This window comes from Arachis hypogaea, chromosome 2, assembly GCF_003086295.3.
Source record: "Arachis hypogaea cultivar Tifrunner chromosome 2, arahy.Tifrunner.gnm2.J5K5, whole genome shotgun sequence".
In the NCBI taxonomy this organism is placed as follows: Eukaryota; Viridiplantae; Streptophyta; class Magnoliopsida; order Fabales; family Fabaceae; genus Arachis; species Arachis hypogaea.
The window spans coordinates 56642388-56658326 of NC_092037.1; the positions used below are offsets into that span (position 1 = coordinate 56642388).

A 15939-nucleotide genomic window follows, 5' to 3' on the forward strand; every position below is an offset into this window, starting at 1 on the left:
ACAACGGTGATGCCCAACATACAGCTTGCCATGGAAAGGAGTAAGAAGAATTGGATGAAGACAGTAGGAAAGCAGAGAGACGGAAGGGACAAAGCATCTCCATACGCTTATCTGAAATTCTCACCAATGAATTACATAAGTACCTCTATCTTTATTTTATGTTTTATTTATCTTTTAAACATTAATCCTCCATAATCATTTGAATCCGCCTGACTGAGATTTACAAGATGACCATAGCTTGCTTCATACCAACAATCTCCGTGGGATCGACCCTTACTCGCGTAAGGTTTATTACTTGGACGACCTAGTGCACTTGCTGGTTAGTTGTACGACGTTGTGATAAAGAGTTGAGATTGCAATTGAGCGCACCATGTTGATGGCGCCATTGATGATCACAATTTCGTGCACCACTTATCCAGATTCCTAGCAGGGTCAGCAATAAGATCCCTCCCTTTCTACGCTACTTTAAGGAAGGGAAAGAACTTTGAGTGGACAACGGAATGTGAACAAGCCTTCCAAGACTTCAAAGAATTCTTGGGACAGCCACCTATCCTATCTTGACCATGAGCAGGGGAACCACTCATATTGTACCTCACAGTAGGAAGTCGAGCAATAGCCTCAGCACTAATTAGAGAAGACGAGGGTGGGCAACAACCCGTCTACTTCATTAGTAAAGCACTGCAGGGGTCAGAGATGAACTACCAGAAAATAGAGAAGTTTGCCTACGCTCTCATACTCACATCCCGACGACTTTGCCCGTACTTCCAAGCGCATACCATTAAGGTTCGGACCAACCAGTCCATAAAGAGGATATTGTAGAAAACAGATCTAGCAGGAAGAATCCTACAATGGGCAATCGAGTTGTCCGAGTTCGACCTCCAATACAAAGCACGGACAGCCATCAAATCACAATACCTAGCCGACTTCATTCTTGAATTCACAGACACCCCAGAGATCCCCATTGAGTGGAATATATACATGGACGGTTCCTCGAATAAAGCCAGAAGTGGTGCAGGTGTGATAATCGAAAGCAACCAAGGAACCCAACTTGAGCTTTTCCTCAAATTCGGATTCCGGGCCTCAAATAACCAGGCAGAATATGAAGCGTTATTAGCTGGCTTGAAGCTGGCTAGAGAAGTTGGAGCTCGGAAACTCAACATCTACAGTGACTCACAAGTCGTTACCTCACAAATAACAGGGAGCTACCAAGCCAAAGATCCTACTATGAAAAAAATATTTGGATAAAACCAAGGAACAGCTCGGACAACTCGGGGAATATAGGATCTGCCACATACCCCGCGAGCAGAACGCCCGAGCTGACGTACTCTCAAAACTAGCCAGCACCAAACCAGGGGGCAACAATAGAAGCCTCATCCAGGAAGTACTGCAGAACCCATCAATATCGGAAGAAGAAAAAGTCCTAGCCATAACAGGTCGGGATCAAGGGTGGATGACCCTCATAATTAATTTCCTCAAAACAGAAACTCTCCCTACAGATGAAAAAGAGGCAAAGAGGTTAAAAAGGGAATCACAGTACTACACTATCATAAACAACACACTATACAAAAGAGGGATCTCAATACCATTGTTAAAATGCGTACCGACTTCCAACACAAAGAAAGTCTTGGAGGAAGTACACAGCGGCATTTGTGGCAATCATCTTGGAGTGCAAGCTCTCACCAAAAAGGTACTCCGGGCGGGATTCTATTGGCCAACTCTACAAAGAGAAGCTACAGAATTTGTAAAGACATGTCCACCATGTCAGAAGCATGCCAACTTTCACATCGCCCCACCGAAAAAACTCATCAGCGTGACCTCACCCTGGCCATTTGCAAAATGGGTACTCGATCTTCTCAGACCCTTTCCACAGGGATTGGGACAAGTAAAATTCCTCATAGTAGGGGTAGACTATTTTACGAAATGGATCGAGGCAGAACCCCTAGCCAACGTCACTGCTCAAAGAAGCCAGAAATTCCTATATAGGAACATCGTTACAAGGTTCGGGGCCCCATACTCCATCACCACAGACAATAGCACCCAATTCACAGTTGCAGGCTTCAGAAAACTGGTGGCCGACTTAAATATAAAATACCAGTTCACCTCCATCGAGCATCCCCAAGCCAATGGACAAGCCGAAGTAGCCAACAAAGTCATATTGGCCGGGCTGAAATTGAGACTGCAAGAAGCAAAGGGGGCTTGGGCCGAGGAACTTCCACAAGTCCTATGGGCATATCGAACAACCCCCCATTCTACTACAAACAAATCACCATTTCGATTAGCATACGGAGTGGAGGCAATGATTCCAATAGAAGTTGAGGAAGGATCTCCCCGAGTAGTCCACTACAATGAACAAACCAATTCTCCACTTCAAAGAGAAGAGCTCGACCTACTTTTGGAAATCCAAGAAAAAGCTCGGATCAGAGAAGAAGCACTAAAGCGATGAATGGCTTCCAGGTATTATCAAAAGGTAGTGCCAAGAGGTTTCGCTGAGAATGATCTCATCTTAATCCGAAATGATATTGGAACAACTCGACCCAGAGAAGGAAAGCTGACAGCCAACTGGAAAGGACCCTACCGAGTCACAGAAGTACTTGGGAAGGGCTACTACAGACTGTCCGAACTCGAGGGATGAGAACTCCCTAAATCATGACACGCCTGTAACCTAAGAAGGTACTATAGTTAGGAAAGGTAAAAGATCTCATCACAAGATGCACGCTTTTTCCTGAAAAGGTTTTTTAATGAGGCGTCAAGATTGAGATTTAATCCGACTTAAGGGTATAAAAAACTCCTGCCTGTATATATTTGCACTTTCTTTAAATAAAATACATTTCAGATATTCTACAAATTCCCAAGACGCATTAATCTGAAGCATTCATCATCCGATTATAAAGCAACGGATCGAACAGAAAGTGAAGAACAGATTCACTGTACGATCTTGATAGGAATGATCGAACGACAAAGGTGAAAACACGATTCACCTAAAGATTGAATAAACCAGGACAGAAACCACCATCTATAAATCGGCAAAGATGAATACAGAATAATGCAATAAGTTATCGAAAGTGATCCCAAAAAGAACCTGACGAGGTCTTATGGATTGCTATATAATAACTTAAAAAGACTGGCCAACACCAAAAAGTCGGACCAAGTCAACCCAAGTTATTAGCAAATCCCTAGAAAGAGGTCTGGCCAACCCTATTAAAGAGGAATTGCTATAACTTAGAAGAGATCGACCTAACGAAGTCGGTCTCCTACAAGACAAGTTGTAAAAGTAATCCCTGAAAGAGACCTAACAAAGGTCCAAGAAAGAGGATTACAAAAACAACTTAGAAGAGATCGACCTAACGAAGTCGGTCTCCTACAAGACAAGTTGTAAAAGTAATCCCTGAAAGAGACCTAACAAAGGTCCAAGAAAGAAGATTACAAAAACAACTTAGAAGAGATCGACCTAACGAAGTCGGTCTCCTACAAAACAAGTTGTAAAAGTAATCCCTGAAAGAGACCTAACAAAGGTCCAAGAAAGGGGATTACAAAAACAACTTAGAAGAGATCGACCTAACGAAGTCGGTCTCCTACAAGATAAGTTGTAAAAGTAATCCCTGAAAGAGACCTAACAAAGGTCCAAGAAAGAGGATTACAAAAACAACTTAGAAGAGATCGACCTAACGAAGTCGGTCTCCTCCAAGACAAGTTGTAAAAGTAATCCCTGAAAGAGACCTAACAAAGGTCCAAGAAAGAGGATTACAAAAACAACTTAGAAGAGATCGACCTAACGAAGTCGGTCTCCTACAAGACAGGTTGTAAAGTAATCCCTGAAAGAGACCTAACAAAGGTCCAAGAAAGAGGATTACAAAAACAACTTAGAAGAGATCGACCTAACGAAGTCAGTCTCCTACAAAACAAGATAATCCCTGAAAGAGACTTGAACAAGGTCCAAGAAAGAGGATTATCAAATAACTCGACAGAGCCCGACGTGACAAAAGTCGACCTGGAAAGATAAAGTTACAAAAGATAAATCCCTGAAAAAGACCTGAACAAAGGTCCAAGAAAGAGGATTATCGAGTAACTCAACGACGTCCGACATGACGAAGTCAGCCCGAAAAAGATAAAGTTACAAAAGTTAAAACCTCAAAAGAGATCTGAACAAGATCTAAGAAAAAGGATCACCTAGTAATGAAATGGGGACCAACATGAAGAAGTCGGACTAAAGCTACAAAAAGTTATAAAAAGTAATCCCAAGGGGTTGCTCGAAATGATCAATTGAGAAAGATCAACCAACAGAGGGGAGATAACTCGACCCGATAGACCTTGACCTCGCCACAAAAGCAATCAAAAGAGGATGGATAAAAAACAACTCTGAAAATTCCAGGTAAATGCTAAAGAAAGCTGCAAGCAAGCATATCACAGTTACCATAAAACAAAGACTCAACAGGCCGCTTGAAGCCAACCCCAAAAGCAAGAGAAACCATTTTGTTTTTCAAAATAAAGTTGCTAAAAGTAGCAACTGGAGTATCAACAGTCAACAAAACATCATTTACAAAAAAGAGTTCAAAGCCCACAAACCGGGCTATTTACACAAATACTTAAAAAAGGAGGTCAACCAAGATCTGGAGCCTTTCCGGCAGCATCAGTACGGGGAGAAGGAGGGCAAGTCTGAATAGGCACAGCATCTACAGTTCCATCATCCCAGTTCAGAATCTGGCAATCCGGATTAGACGTAACGGGAGGAACCGAGGAGGTCGACACTTTGACAGAAGGCACTGGGGGAGGGTCAGCATCATCATCATCCTGGTCATCAGGGACAATCTTACCATCCCTCACAACATTGTCCAAGCTGAAGAGAGTAAGGTCGGCCTCAGGAGCAATAACTCGAACCTACTCCTTCAGGTTCTCACAGGCAGCAGTTACACTGTCAACAAGATGACCTTGAAGCTCAGAGTAATCAACTTGGACGTTCTCCAACTCCTCCTTCAGACGCATTCCCTCTCGATAAGACGTGACATAGCTATCCTTATGCCTCAGTGCCGTGTCCTCAGCCAGCCTTACAGAGGCAGCCAAGGAGAGGGAACTGCCTTCTCATTCGCCAAATCTTTTTCCAACTTGGCCACCTTCACTTCGAGCTCCTCCTTCAAGCCTTTTATCCGATCAAACTCCCGTTTGGCCTCCTCCATAAAAGCTTTGGTGGCATGAAGAGGAAGACTTTGAGCAGTTCGATACAGGGCCGCTCCCATGTGTGCCAACTTAATACCACTTCGAGTTATAATCAAAATGATAAAGAAGTGATACGTCATCCATAGAGAGGGCACCATAAGGACCGATTTGTTGATCTACAAACTCGATCGGATCAAAGTCGGGAGCATCAAGGTTGAAAGGCTCAGTTGTTTTTTGTTTCTTACTAGAAGGAGCACCAGAAGCAGCGGCAAAAGTCTATGGAGGATCGACCTGACGAAACCGAAGAGTAGGAATTGCTTTCCTCGACCCGGGATAACTCGGCACAGGAGGCTTCACGGGGGCCTGAGAAGATCCCTCTCCGGCCACCTTGGCCGAGATGTTCAGAGCAGCAGTTGCCTTCTTTGCCTTTTTAAAGGCCCTCATGGAGTCATTGTTCTTTGACATCTCTGCAAATACAGAATCAGCCACAGCAAAGAGTTACAATCTCAATAAGAGGAAGGAAAAATTAAGAAACAAGTATAGAAACAAGTCAAACAAGTACCCAAAACAGTCCGAACCAAGGATGGGTCATTCAAAAACCTTTTTGTATCAAGATGGGGTGGTTTCCCCTATAGATCCTCAAGAACAACAACAAAGGAACACTCAATATCATCAAGCATCTCCCAGGTATAGCGAGACACTCTCACATCCCTCTGCCACTCTAGAGGGAAAGAAGGCTCATCATTTTCATCAAGAAAAAAATGGTGGGCCCCCTCGATAGCACGAACCTTAAAGAAGTAATTCTTGAAGTCCTTAAAGGACTCATCATACATAGCAAAAACTTTATGGCCCTAGGCGGACCTGAAGGAAACCTAGGAAGCTTTCTTTTTTGATCAACCACCAGGCTTGGCAGAAACAAACAAATAAAGGAAAATAGTCTGAGAGGGTGTTACATCTAATTCTCGGCAGAGAAGTTGAAAAATTTTAATAAAACCCAGGAATTTGGGTGAAGCTGGGATGGGGCAATATTACACGACCACAACAGGTCGGTCTCGAAAGCAGTAAAAAGAAAAGTAAGGTTTAACTGACTAAAGAAGTATTCATAGGCATAGAAGAAGGGACGCTCCCTCTCAATAGAAGTCGGAAAACAAACTCTCTCATCAGAATCAGGAGCAATAAGCTCGTAATCCTCCTCACGGGCATTGTTACCACAAATCCTATGGCGCTTCCTCAGCTCTGTGCAAAATTCAGCATCCACAACAGAAACACACAACAAAACAAGGGAGTCCAGCCAATCGGACATCCCCTCGGGAACTCTGGAAGACATCTCTACAATGTTATTGCGAGAAGACATGAGGCCAACTAATCCTACAAGTAAGAAAAAAGAAGATGGGGTTACTAAAAACATCCCGGACAAAGGGAGAAAAACAACTCGGTCAATACGATACAGGCAAAGAAACAAGAAAAGGAAAACTCCAAGACTCAAACCAAAGTCCTGGGGCATCCTTTAGAGGCAGTAACAAAGCAAGGTTTCCAGGCAAGATCTACAGCTTGCACCCCAGCATTTCTCAGAAAAAATTCAAAATAGCAAACATTTTTTCATTAAAGAGAAAAAAAGTCATTACAGTCTACCAAGCAAAAAGCATTCCCAAAAATCAAAGCACGCCAAGTAGAAATAATCAAAGACAGGAAACAACCAGAAGCAACAATAAAACCCTAGAAAGCCTCGACAAAAAAGACAAGAGAATGCATAAAAGAAAGACAGGAAAAACATGTTACAGTGACAAGCAAATATAAGACCACGAAAAGATTCAAACTTTCAAACATGCAAAATCAAAGCTTCACCTAAAAACTGAAGACGAAGCTACGAAAGAAGCAAGAAAGCTAGTACCAACCTGAAAGAGCGGCGAGCTTCAAAGAAATTGAAGATGGAAGACGAAATCTGGAAACGCCTGATGATTGGATTTTTGACGGTTTAGAATTTCACTAATGAAATCTCGTTGTAAAGTATAGTTTCTAAACCGAACAATAATCCTTTCATACAAAAAGTTGTTTGTCACTAGTACAAACCCCTAAAGTTTATAAACCGAAGTATTGGACCTCGGGTCGTTCTCCCTAGGAATTGTAATGAAGTGTCTTGTTATTGGTTGTGAGTTATATTTGGGGTTTTTAAGATTTTAGACAAGAAATATAAATGGCAAAGAAAATAAACTAACAACTAACAAAGCTCTTGGCAAGATATGAGTACTAGAAGTCCTATCCTAGTTATCTTCCTCAATTGTGATGACAAATTGTCTATTACTCCCACTTAGTTAACCTCTAATCATGGAGGAAAGTCAAGTGGATGAATCAATTTGATTCCTCAAGTCCTAATCAACTCCCAAAAGAAAGACTAGCTTTAGAGACATTCAAATCAATTTGCAACTTCTAATTATCAATCAACAAAGGAGTTAGATAACTCAAGAGTCACTAATCACTCTACCTAAGCCAAGAGGAACAAAACCTACACTAAAATCCAACCAAGCATTTCATCAAACACTTGGAAGGTACAAAAGGAAAGCATAGTAAATCAACAAGAAGAATAAAATCTAACAACAATTATTGCAAAAAATTAACAACAACAATCAAGGAAATCACAATTATCATGAATTATCTCAAATTGCATTATTGAAAGAAAACAAAGAAACAACAATCTATCCAAAAGAAAATGAAGAATTACAATTATTAAAGCACATAACTAGAAAGAGGAAAAGGAGAAGATTAAGAATTGATAAAGGAGAAGTGAATCAAAGCATGAATTAAACCTAAATCTAAGAAGGGAGATTAACCTAAACCTAATCCTAATTCTAGAGAGAAGTGAGAGCTTCTCTCTCTAAAACTACTCTAAAACTAAAACTATGACTAATGGTAATGAACTCACTCTTTTCCCCTTCAATCCTTGATCCTTTTATTTCTTTCTATCAGCAATTGGTGCCAAAATAGGTTCAGAAACCATTCCAATTTGTCAGGCACGTGTTTTTTTAATGAAGTCATGTGCCAGCTTCGACGCGTGCGTGCACGGTACGCGTGCGTGCACGGTACGCGTGCGCACCCCTGGCCGATTCTGCAATGTGCGCGCGAGCGCCTTGTGCGCGTGTGCGTGCTTGGCTGATTTTACTTCTTTGACTTTTCATGCTTCTCTCCACTTGTATGCTTCCTTCCTTGCTCCCTTTGATCCATGCCTAGCCTATTTCAATCCTGGAATTACTAGCAAACACATCAAGGCATCTTATGAAATCAAAGAGGAATTAGAATTCATCAAAATAGGGCTTAAAAAGCATGTTTTTACACTTAAGCACAAATACGGGAGAGATTACAAAACCATGCTAATTCATAGGTTAAATGCGAGAAAAGGTCATCAAAATACTCTAAATTCAAAACAAGATAAACCGTCAAATTGGGGTTTATCAACCTCCCCACACTTAAACCTTAGCATGTCCTCATGCTAAAATAAGAAGGAACTAAGGGGTAAGACATTCATTAGATGCAACTAAACTACATGAACCTATCTAAATGCAACTACCTAAAGTGAATGCAAATGCTTAGTTCAAACAAATCAATTTCCAAGAGAACATGTGTAGGCATAAGAGCTAGGGCAATAGGGATCAAGTCCAAACCACAATTGTATTGAATTATCAAAAGAAATTCATGCTTTCAAGAATATAGATAATATGATTGAACACATGTGATTGAACTTTTGAACCCTCACCGGATGTGTATCCGCTCTATTCACTCAAGTGTTTAAGGGTTAATTCACTCAATTCTCTTCTAATCATGCTTTCCAAAAATTGATTCTCTTCTAACAATCAACACTTATTCAATGCATGCATACATTCATCATGAGGTCTGGTAGCGCGAAATTGTGAACAACATTTTTCACAACTCTCATAATCCCCGGTCATGAACCCCAAAAACTACTTGGTGTTCAATACCATGGCATTACACAACTTCGCACAACTAACCAGCAAGTGCACTGGGTCGTCCAAGTAATAAACCTTACGCGAGTAAGGGTCGATCCCACGGAGATTGTTAGTATGAAGCAAGCTAATGTCATCTTGTAAATCTTAGTCAGGCAAACTCAAATGGATATAGTGATGAACGAAAATAACATAAAGGTAAAGATAGAGATACTTATGTAATTCATTGGTAGGAACTTCAGATAAGCGCATGAAGATGCCTTCCCTTCCGTCTCTCTGCTTTCCTACTGTCTTCATCCAATCCTTCTTACTCCTTTCCATGGCAAGCTTATGTAGGGTTTCACCGTTGTCAATGGCTACCTCCCATCCTCTCAGTGAAAACGTTTGCCTATGCTCTGTCACAGCATGGGGTAATCATCTGTCGGTTCTCGGTCAGGCCGGAATATAATCCATCGATTCTTTTGCGTCTGTCACTAACGCCCCGCCTGCTAGGAGTTTGAAGCACGTCACAGTCATTCAATCATTGAATCCTACTCAGAATACCACAGACAAGGTTAGACCTTCCGGATTCTCTTGAATGCCGCCATCAGTTCTCGCCTATACCACGAAGACTCTGATCTCATGGAATGATTGGCTCGTTTGTCAGACGAGCACTCGGTTGTTAGGCGATCAACCATGCATCGTGCAATCAGGAATCCAAGAGATATTCACCCAATCGAAGGTAGAACGGAGGTGGTTGTCAGTCACACGTTCATAAGTGAGAATGATAATGAGTGTCACGGATCATCACATTCATCAAGTTGAAGAACAAGCGATATCTTAGAACAAGAACAAGCGGAATTGAATGGAAGAACAATAGTAATTGCATTAATACTCGAGGTACAGCAGAGCTCCACACCTTAATCTATGGTGTGTAGAAGCTCCACCGTTGAAAGTACATAAGAACAAGGTCTAGGCATGGCCGAATGGCCAGCCTCCCAATGATCTAAGATAGCATAAAAATGAAGATAGCTACCAAAGTCCACAAATACAATAGTAAAAGGTCCTACTTATAGAGAACTAGTAGCCTAAGGTTTACAGAGATGAGTAAATGACATAAAAATCCACTTCCGGGCCCACTTGGTGTGTGCTTGGGCTGAGCAATGAAGCATTTTCGTGTAGAGACTCTTCTTGGAGTTAAACGCCAGCTTTTATGCCAGTTTGGGTGTTTAACTCCCATTTTGGTGCCAGTTCCGGCGTTTAACGCTGGAATTCCTGAGGGTGACTTTGAACGCCGGTTTGGGCCATCAAATCTTGGGAAAAGTATGGACTATCATATATTGCTGGAAAGCCCAGGATGTTTACTTTCCAACGCCGTTGAGAGCGCGCCAATTGGGCTTCTGTAGCTCCAGAAAATCCACTTTGAGTGCAGGGAGGTCAGAATCCAACAGCATCTGCAGTCCTTTTTAGTCTCTGAATCAGATTTTTGCTCAGGTCCCTCAATTTCAGCCAGAAAATACCTGAAATCACAGAAAAACACACAAACTCATAGTAAAGTCCAGAAAAGTGAATTTTGACTAAAAACTAATAAAAATATACTAAAAACTAACTAGATCATACTAAAAACATACTAAAAACAATGCCAAAAAGCGTACAAATTATCCGCTCATCACAACACCAAACTTAAATTGTTGCTTGCCCTCAAGCAACTGAAAATCAAATAAGATAAAAAGAAGAGAATATTCAATGAATTCCAAAAACATCTATGAAGATCAGTATTAATTAGATGAGCGGGGCTTTTAGCTTTTTGCCTCTGAATAGTTTTGGCATCTCACTCTATCCTTTGAAATTCAGAATGATTGGCTTCCTTAGGAACTTAGAATCCAGATAGTGTTATTGATTCTCCTAGTAGAGTATGATGATTCTTGAACATAGCTACTTATTGAGTCTTGGCTGTGGCCCAAAGCACTCTGTCTTCTAGTATTACCACCGGATACATACATGCCACAGACACATAATTGGGTGAACCTTTTCAGATTGTGACTCAGCTTTGCTAGAGTCCCCAACTAGAGGTGTCCAGGGTTCTTAAGCACACTCTTATTGCCTTGGATCACAACTTTATTTCTCTTTCTTTTCTCTCTTTTTTTTCGTTTTCTTTTCGTTTTCTATTTTTTCGATTTTTTTTTCATTGCTTTCTCTTGCTTCAAGAATCATTTTTATGATTTTTCAGATCCTTAGTAACATGTCTCCTTTTTCATCATTCTTTCAAGAGCCAACATTCATGAACCACAAATTCAAGATACATATGCACTGTTTAAGCATACATTCAGAAAACAAAAATATTGCCACCACATCAAAATAATTAAACTGTTATAAAATTTAAAATTCATGCAATTCTTTCCTTTTCAATTTAAGCACGTTTTTTTTTTCAAGAAAGGTGATGGATTCATAGGACATTCATAACTTCAAGGCATAGACACTAAGACACTAATGATCACAAGACACAAACATGGATAAACATAAGCACATAAATTTCGAAAAACAGAAGAATAAAGAACAAGGAAATCAAAGAACGGGTCCACCTTAGTGATGGCGGCTCTTTCTTCCTCTTGAAGATCCTATGGAGTGCTTGAGCTCCTCAATGTCTCTTCCTTGTCTTTGTTGCTCCTCCCTCATGATTCTTTGATCTTTTCTAATTTCATGGAGGATGATGGAGTGTTCTTGGTGCTCCACCCTTAGTTGTCCCATGTTGGAACTCAATTCTCCTAGGGAGGTGTTTAGTTGCTCCCAATAGTTTTGTGGAGGAAAGTGCATCCCTTGAGGAATCTCAGGGATCTCATGGTGAGTGGGGTCTCTTGTGAGCTCCATCCTCTTCTTAGTGATGGGCTTGTCCTCATCAATGGGGATGTCTCCCTCTATGTCAACTCCAACTGAATAACAGAGGTGACAAATGAGATGAGGGAAGGCTAACCTTGCCAAGGTAGAGGACTTGTCCACCACCTTATAGAGTTCTTGAGCTATAACCTCATGAACTTCTATTTCTTCTCCAATCATGATACTATGGATCATGATAGCCCGGTCTATAGTAACTTCGGACCGGTTGCTAGTAGGAATGATTGAGCGTTGGATAGACTCCAACCATCCTCTAGCCACGGGCTTGAGGTCATGCCTTCTTAATTGAACCGGCTTCCCTCTTGAATCTCTCTTCCATTGGGCGCCCTCTTCACATATGATTGTGAGGACTTGGTCCAACCTTTGATCAAAGTTGACCCTTCTAGTGTAAGGATGTTCATCTCCTTGCATCATAGGCAAATTGAATGCCAACCTTACACTTTCCGGACTAAAATCCAAGTATTTCCCCCGAACCATAGTAAGATAATTCTTTGGATTCGGGTTCACACTTTGGTCATGGTTCTTGGTGATCCATGCATTGGCATAGAACTCTTGAACCATCAAGATTCCGACTTGTTGAATGGGGTTGGTAAGAACTTCCCAACCTCTTCTTCGGATCTCATGTCGGATCTCCGGATATTCACCCTTTTTGAGTGAAAAAGGGACCTCAGGGATCACCTTCTTCAAGGCCACAACTTCATAGAAGTGGTCTTGATGCACCCTTGAGATGAATCTTTCCATCTCCCATGACTCGGAGGTGGAAGCCTTTGCCTTCCCTTTCCTCTTTCTAGAGGTTTCTCCGGCCTTGGATGCCATAAATGGTTATGGAAAAACAAAAAGCAATGCTTTTACCACACCAAACTTAAAATGTTTGCTCGTCCTCGAGCAAAAGAAGAAGGAAGAGAGTAGAAGAAGAAGAAATGAGGAGAAAGGGAATGGCTTTGTGTTCGGCCAAAGGGGAGAGAAATGGTGTTTAGGAGGTGTGAAAATGAAGGAGTGAAGGAGGGTTTATATAGGAGAGGGAAAGGGTAGGTTTCGGTCACTGGAGGGTGGGTTTGGGTGGGAAAGTGGTTTGAATTTGAATGGTGAGGTAGGTGGGGTTTTATGAAGGATGGATGTGAGTGGTGAAGAGAAAGATGGGATTTGATAGGTGAAGGGTTTTTGGGGAAGAGGTGTTGAGGTGATTGGTGAATGGGTGAAGAAGAGAGAGAGTGGTAGGGTAGGTGGGGATCCTGTGGGGTCCACAGATCCTAAGGTGTCAAGGAAAAGTCATCCCTGCACCAATTGGCAAGCAAAATCACGTTTTGTGCTATTTCTGGCGTTAAACGCCGGGCTGGTGCCCATTTCTGGCGTTTAACGCCAGCTTCTTGCCCATTTCTGGCGTTTAACGCCAGTCTGGTGCCCCTTTCTGGCGTTAAACGCCCAACAGCTAACCTCACTGGCGTTTAAATGCCAGTAGGTGCGTCCTCCAGGGTGTGCTGTTTTTCTTCCTGTTTTTCATTCTGTTTTTGCTTTTTTCATTGATTTTGTGACTTCTTATGATCATCAACCTACAAAAGACATAAAATAACAAAAGAAAATAGTTAATTATAAAACATTGGGTTGCCTCCCAACAAGCGCTTCTTTAATGTCATTAGCTTGACAGAGGACTCTCATGGAGCCTCACAGATATTCAGAGCCATGTTGGAACCTCCCAACACCAAACTTAGAGTTTGAATGTGGGGGTTCAACACCAAACTTAGAGTTTGGTTGTGGCCTCCCAACACCAAACTTAGAGTTTGACTGTGGGGGCTCTGTTTGGCTCTGTTTTGAGAGAAGCTCTTCATGCTTCCTCTCCATGATGACAGAGGGATATCCTTGGGCCTTAAACACCAAGGATTCTTCATTCACTTGAATGATCAACTCTCCTCTATCAACATCAATCACAGCCCTTGCTGTGGCTAGGAAGGATCTGCCAAGGATGATGGATTCATCCATGCACTTCCCAGTCTCTAGGACTATGAAGTCAGTAGGGATGTAATGGTCTTCAACCTTAACCAGAACATCCTCTACAAGTCCATGGGCTTGTTTTCTTGAATTGTCTGCCATCTCTAGTGAGATTTTTGCAGCTTGTACCTCAGAGATCCCTAACTTCTCCATTACAGAGAGAGGCATGAGGTTTACACTTGACCTTAAGTCACACAAGGCCTTCTTGAAGGTCATGGTGCCTATGGTACAAGGTATTGAAAACTTCCCAGGATCCTGTCTCTTTTGAGGCAGTTTCTGCCTAGACAAGTCATCCAGTTCTTTGGTGAGCAAAGGGGGCTCATCCTCCCAAGTCTCATTTCCAAATAACTTGTCATTTAGCTTCATGATTGCTCCAAGGTATTTAGCAACTTGCTCTTCAGTGACATACTCATCCTCTTCAGAGGAAGAATACTCATCAGAGCTCATGAATGGCAGAAGTAAGTCCAATGGAATCTCTATGGTCTCAGTTTGAGCTTCAGATTCCCATGGTTCCTCATTAGGGAACTCATTGGAGGCCAGTGGATGCCCAGTGAGGCCTTCCTCAGTGGCGTTCATTGCCTCTTCTTCCTCCCAAAATTCGGCCATGTTGATGGCCTTGCACTCTCCTTTTGGATTTTCTTCTGTATTGCTTGGAAGAGTACTAGGAGGGAGTTCAATAATTTTCTTGCTCAGCTGACCCACTTGTCCTTCCAAATTTCTAATGGAAGATCTTGTTTCAGTCATGAAACTTTGAGTGGTTTTGATCAGATCAGAGACCATGGTTGCTAAGTCAGAGTTATTCTGCTTAGAACTCTCTGTCTGTTGCTGAGAAGATGATGGAAAAGGCTTGCTATTGCTAAATCTGTTTCTTCCACCATTATTGTTGTTGAAACCTTGTTGAGGTCTCTGTTGATCCTTCCATGAGAAATTTGGATGATTTCTCCATGAAGGATTATAGGTGTTTCCATAGGGTTCTCCCATGTAATTCACCTCTTCCATTGAAGGGTTCTCAGGATCATAAGCTTCTTCCTCAGATGAAGCCTCCTTAGTACTGCTTGGTGCATTTTGCATTCCAGACAGACTTTGAGAAATCATATTGACTTGTTGAGTCAATATTTTGTTCTGAGCCAATATGGCATTCAGAGTGTCAATCTCAAGAACTCCTTTCTTCTGACTAGTCCCATTGTTCACAGGATTTCTTTCAGAAGTGTACATGAATTGGTTATTTGCAACCATTTCAATCAGTTCTTGAGCTTCAGTAGGCGTCTTCTTCAGATGAAGAGATCCTCCTGCAGAGCTATCCAAAGACATCTTGGATAGTTCAGAGAGACCATCATAGAAAATACTTATGATGCTCCATTCAGAAAGCATATCAGAAGGACACTTTCTGATTAATTGTTTGTATCTTTCCCAAGCTTCATAGAGGGATTCTCCTTCCTTCTGTCTGAAGGTTTGGACTTCCACTCTAAGCTTACTCAATTTTTGAGGTGAAAAGAACTTTGCCAAGAAGGCATTGACTAGCTTTTCCCAAGAGTCCAGGCTTTCTTTAGGTTGTGAATCCAACCATGTCCTAGCTCTGTCTCTTACAGCAAAAGGGAATAGCATAAGTCTGTAGACCTCAGGGTCAACCCCATTAGTCTTGACAGTGTCACAGATTTGCAAGAACTCAGCCAAAAACTGATGAGGATCTTCCAGTGGAAGTCCATGGAACTTGCAATTCTGTTGCATTAGAGAAACTAATTGAGGCTTAAGCTCAAAGTTGTTTGCTCCAATGGCAGGGATAGAGATGCTTCTCCCATAGAAATCGGGAGTAGGTGCAGTAAAGTCACCCAGCACCTTCCTTGCATTGTTGGCATTGTTGTTTTCGGCTACCATGTGTTCTTCTTCTTTGAAGAATTCGGTCAGGTCCTCTAAAGAGAGTTGTGCTTTGGCTTCTCTTAGCTTTCTCTTCAAGGTCCTTTCAGGTTCAGGATCA

At 41.8% G+C, this 15939-nt stretch overlaps 1 non-coding gene across 1 annotated transcript; it reads left to right on the forward strand.

Annotated features, from left to right (window-relative positions):
* Nucleotides 1–15329: 15329 nt before the first annotated feature.
* LOC112766695 (small nucleolar RNA R71) lies at nucleotides 15330–15437 on the forward strand. The gene has a single exon (XR_003184508.1). It is a non-coding gene; the product is annotated as a small nucleolar RNA R71 (small nucleolar RNA).
* Nucleotides 15438–15939: the final 502 nt, after the last annotated feature.